The following is a 6,000-nucleotide window of genomic DNA, read 5'->3' on the forward strand; positions in this document are numbered from 1 at the left end:
ATTGTAATTAGGTATATATACGTATGTATGTGTGTGCATGTGTGTGTGTGTGTGTGTGTGTGTGTGTGTGTGTGTATGCATGTAGATGGAAGTTACTGATTAGAAAACAAATCCCAATAATGACCCATAAGCTCAATGAATGAAAGATTGGTTGCCTGGGATGTGTCAGGAAGCCAGGCTCTAGGCAAGGTGCTGGAGTCACAGAGATGTTTAAGCCACTGGTCCCTGCCCTCCAAGAGATGACACTCACATAGGAGAAAGTGCATATTGTAAACATATTTACAATGAGGCATGTACAAAGGGCAGAAATCATACAGAGGAAGAAATGGTTAATCAATGACTGATGAGAAAAGGCTCTCAGAGTAAGTGTCATCTAAGCAGAATTTTAACTCAATTTGCTCAACAAAGCATAATACAGCATTTCCAACAGGTAGACCAGCATATACCAGAAAATGAAGCAAAATCCATATGGCATGGGAACAGAAAGCCAATGTTTCTCTCCTTCCATTAGAAACACATTTTCAACATACTAGAACTAGCCTGCCCCTTTTTCCTTTTGTTCATCCAATAACAAATATTTATTAAACCTTATTTTTAAGCACTTTAAGTGTAAAATAGATGGAAAGACTAAAAGGAAACCAGTATTTCCTGGGCAATTATTGTAATGACAGGCATTGGGAGAGGCACTGTTTTAAATCATTGTAATCACCTGGTAGGTAGATACCTCATTTTTATAGGGAGAAACAGACTCAGAAGGGTTAGACAACATAGTCAGAAGTTTTTTCTAGATCTCTCCTGTTTCAGATCCTATACTTCTTCCATCACAGTGATAAGTAATGCAGAGATACTTTGGCTTGATTATTTTCCCTAGCGTGAATACTCACAAACACACCATTTCTCTGTGACTAAATATTTCCTGACAGCTGACCAAGAATAAAAATGTGATCTGTCATCAAAGCAGAGAGTGAAGTCAAGTGACTCACAGGTCTCCAACTCCTGACCCCGACCTTATTATGACTGATTGATTAACTGTCCCCCAATTTAGATATTCCATGCCCCATTGGTTAAACTGCTGGTGGCAGAACCATGGTGCTCTGCCATCTCTGCTGATCCCTGCCTCAGCTGCAATCAAAGCAATGATCACAGTCAGGCCAGAAGCAGGGGCTTAGCCACTGCCAAGACAGATCCCAGTCCACTCCCAGCCTTCCTGCACCTGCTACCCATTCCCCGAAAAGTCAACCGGCTTTTCCTGGAAAACAGCACCCACTGAAACCCTCCCTTGCTTGCCCATCTCAAGCCCTCTCAATTGCCACTCCAATCATCTTGGCTGCTGCATTTGGTTTGAAGAGAGTGGAGAGTACACTTCTTCAGAATTCATCTTTGGCAGAAAGCTGAAAATTGTAGGAATGGGCCATGAGTGCTGGGATTCTTGCTCGGGTTGGCTAGGGATGCATTCTCTTCCAGCCAGAGTAATAACATTTTTGTGGGAGTCATAGAATCATGGAAGGCCCCAAGAAGCTGGAGTAGAAGGGAGGGAGTGCTGCCTCACTGGTAAAAGGAAAAGCAACATTTTGGTACTCTAAATCGTTGCTCAGTTGGGTGAATTCCATTCATTCATTCATTTAGTAAATAGTTAATGATTGTTCATGTACCGCCTACCAAGCCTGTGCCAGGGTGGTCTGTGGAAGCAGAAGTGACAGCTCCATCCTCACACAGCTCACGGATAGTGGGAGGTGCAGACAAACTCACTTGCAATGGTAGCAGTGGAATGTCAAGAGCCCAGGATACCAAGCCTCCCTGCCTGCCTGCGATAAAATCTGAGCTCCATCACTTAAAAGCTGAGCAACCTAGAAAAATGACAATCTCTCTGTGCCTCAATTTTCTTATTGAGTGGATAAGGATAAAAATGACATCTCATACAATTGCTGTGAAGACTGAATGATTTAATATACACAAAGCTCTCAGAAGGGTGCCTGGCCCATGAATATGCATTCAGTGCACATTTCTTGCTACAGTTCTGCTAATCCTGTAAAACATATGCACTATGATGAATGTATCTGGGTGTCAGGAGGACACAAAAGAGTGCCACCTCACCCAGACCAGAAGTTTCCCAGAGGAGATTCCCAAGGTGAAATCTGAAAGATAAAGTGAGTGAGTTATCTAGGGGAAGAGAAAGGAAAAGCATATTCCAGACATCAGGATAGAACAGTGGAGGCAAAACAGCATATGGGGTGTGTGTGTGTGTGTGTGTGTGTGTGTGTGTGTGTGTGTGTGTATGGAATTCACAACACTCCAGTGTGACTCATTAGTAAAAAGCAGGAAGGCAGACAAGAGAAATAAGGAGACATAATAAGGTAGACATGATAAGGTAGATAGTTGTGTGTTTTTACTAATGCTTGCTCTGAAAAATAATAATGCATGAACTTAGTGAGTTTCACACATCAGAAGCTTCTCCAACAGCCAGGCTATGAAGCACTCAGTTGAGGAGCTATGGTTTCCATAACTTAGCAAATACTTATAGTCCAGCCACAGGGGATATGTTGATAAACTCAGCTCAAATATCACCTCTTCAGAGATGATTTCTCAACCACCCTTAGTTCCATGAGGACTGTATCATTGTTTAGGCCATTCCTGTATCCCCAGAGCACAGAACATTGTCTGGCTTATAGTAGGTGCTCAAAACTCTTGTTGAATGAATGAACAAATAAACATGTAAGGAATTCAGGCACAGTGCTTGCCCACAGGAAGCTTACAAGATGAGCAGCATGCCAATGAGAGTTTGAATGAAGGACAACCTCGTATATGGCAATCCAAACAGCATCACAGGACTGCTATGAGGAATCAGGGAATTAAAAAGAAAAAATTGAGAGCCAGTGAGCCAAGATGTGTTAAGAGCAAGCGATCAAGCTTAGATGGCAGTGTTAGTTAATAGAGCACATGTGTCCCTGCCTGATGCATCACCCTCCCTGGAGCAGTTAGCCTTCTGGGACCCTGCAAAGCATGCAGAAAGGTTGACAGCTTACAATCAATACCATGTTCACTGATGCAGGCAGAAACATTATCACATCCAAGATATTGCCCCCACACCCACGTTGCAGCACTAAATATTCCCCATAACAAGGCAAAGGGAAGTGACAAGAGCTATTATTCTCAACCCTCCCACTTGGAAACAAGAGGTGAGACAAACCTTCCCATGGATGTTCTTAGGGGAAGGCAAGACAGTTCCCCAAGGAAATCTTTCAGAGCTGAGCACGCGCCTAATACAGCAAGACAAGGATGGGAGACGACTGGCATTTTCATTTGCCTGGTTGTCCACAATATTGCAGGGGAGGCTCTGTGGGCAGCTGGGAAACACAACAATAAACTGAAGGGGGATGAACAGTAGGGTCAGTGGGGCTGTCTGCTGAGTGAATGTTGGATTTTATTCTACATGCCCAATTCACTCCAATAAGATAAACTTGACTTCCCCCAGAGTGGCTTTCTTATTTCAGCTTCTCTGACTGTGGCATAATTGAAAGTCATATTTCATCTAGACCACTGGTTTTCAACTCCAAATGCAGGTGGCTTATGAGGACAACCTGAATATATAAAGAGAGCAGCACATCATTATAGTAGCATATTAAAGACAATCTATTTCTCAGTAAAGTCAGTCAGTCATATTACATACTAGCCACAACACAGAACTGATCTGAAATACACTGTGGAATGACCTTCCAGTCTATGCTGGACTCTAACAGGAAAAAGGCAGAAGGTGATCAATGGTGCATTTATTTAATGGTGGAGTTCATTTTTTAAACTTCATTTCCTCCCTGACAAGAAGGACATAGTTCTTATTTTTCATATTATTTTTGAAAAGACAGAAAGGTTAATTACCCATTGACACAGTTCGGATCTGTGTCCCCATCCTAATCTCATGTCAAATTGTAATCCCCAGTGTTGGAGGTGGGCCAGGTAGGAGGTGATTTCATCATGGGGATGGATTTCTCATGCATGGTTTAGCACCATCCTCCTGGTGCTGTTCTCGTGATAATGAGCCTGTTCTCATGAGATCCAGTTGTTTAAAAATGTACAGAACCTCCCTCTCTGCCTCTCTTGCTCCTGTTCCTGCCATGTAGGATGTGCTGGCTCCCCCTTTGCCTTCTGCCATGATTGAAAGTATCCTGAGGCCTCCCCAGAAGCTGAGCAGATGACAGCACCATGCTTCCTGTACAGGCTGTGGAACTGTGAGCCAATTAAACCTTTTTTCTTTATAAATTACCCAGTCTTGGGTATTTCTTTATAGCAATGCAAGGACAGACTAATAGAGGTAACTTGTGATGTTTCATGATGAAAGAATCAGCTGAAACTCAAGAATGAATACATTCATTGAAGATCAGACAAATATAGAAACAGAAAGTGTCCATCTTGGAACAAGAAAGTTCAGCTCAAAAGCTGATTTTTTCAAAGTACAAAATGAAGAACCATTTCAGGAATGGACCATGACTCAAAGAAAGGCCAAAGAAGCTTTGACCAGCACAGGGCTGATTCACTAACTCAATTGGTCCCAAATGAGTCCCATTGTGTCCCAAGAGAGACTTTGGGGAGGCTTCAGCAAGAACTGTAATTATAGCTTTTCCATGTTCTCTAGCATTCAATAAATTCTTAACATGACATCTGTCTCTTGCTCGCTCTCTCTCTCTCTCTCTCTCTCTCTCTCCCTCTCTCTCATTCTCTCTCTCTCTCTCTCTCTCTCACACACACACACACATGCACACACACACACAGACTCAATGCCCCACTAACAGGCTTCTTTCCTCTCAGGAAATCATCTCAGAATTCATTATGCTTCTTGTAGAAATGGAAGATGCTTCCCAGCTGCATAAGGACCCAACCCAGAAACAAAGATTGTAAATTTTTTAATTGTATTTTACATCAGGACTGGGGATCCATTTACAAATTAAGGCTCCACTGGCTTGGTTGATAATAAGGTTATATGACTCCACATAAAATTGTAATGACTTCCTTTTTTACATACTCATTATTACATAACTGTCCAGTTGGTGAGCAGTAATTAAACATTATTGCTTTTGGAGACATTTCAACTTACTCAGGCACTTTTATGACCAGAAGGATGGTGACAACTTCCCAAGGTTACGTGTGAAGAATTACTCTAAGGCCAGGATAGAAATCAGGTCTTTTGAACTTCTAAAATCAGTTTTATTTCATTGTTATTGTTATTGTTGCTTTTATTTTTCCATGTTCCTAAAACCAATGAGTCGACATACTTGATAAGAAGTTTTAATTCCTACCTAGGAACATTCAGCATTTTTACCTGGGGTGCCATTAAAAAACAGGTCTGAAAGTGGCCCTGGGGGAAATGCCTCATGCCAAATCCCACTGACAACCATATTCACATACATGGACTCACTGCATTTATCTACTATGTTAAATATCATTTACCCACAAAATTAAATGATATTATTTTGGCTTTGTACAGATCACCTAAGCAAACAAGTATTCCATACCTGATCATATGTAAACTACAGAGACAAGGCACAATCCCTGTCCTTAAGGAATATCATCTAGCAGGAAATGCCATCCCAACCAGATGACTTAAATACAATGTGGTATAGGCAATAGCAGAAAAATACATAAGTTATTACAGATACACAGAATTAGAACATCCAGTCCCCTGGAGATGAAAGTGAGTTAGATCTTCAAAGATGATAGGGGTCAATCAGGGGAGAACAAACATGAGCAACAGTTAAGAAGCACTACCTCTCTCTGAGTAGTACAAGCAGTTTGATTTTACTAAAAGGAAAGACTCTTGGCTAAGACTGTCTCAAGTGATAGTGAGGTAGCAGCACCCAAATTGCAGAGGGCCATTTAGAGAGCTTAGACTTCACTCAGGCAGTGGAGTGCTGCTGCAAGATTATAAGAAGAGAACTGACATTGTTGGGATCACATTTTTGAAGATCACTTTGGCAACTGTGTAAACAACACATTTGTAGTAGATAAGAT

Source organism: Saimiri boliviensis, chromosome 1, assembly GCF_048565385.1.
Source record: "Saimiri boliviensis isolate mSaiBol1 chromosome 1, mSaiBol1.pri, whole genome shotgun sequence".
Lineage (NCBI taxonomy): Eukaryota > Metazoa > Chordata > Mammalia > Primates > Cebidae > Saimiri > Saimiri boliviensis.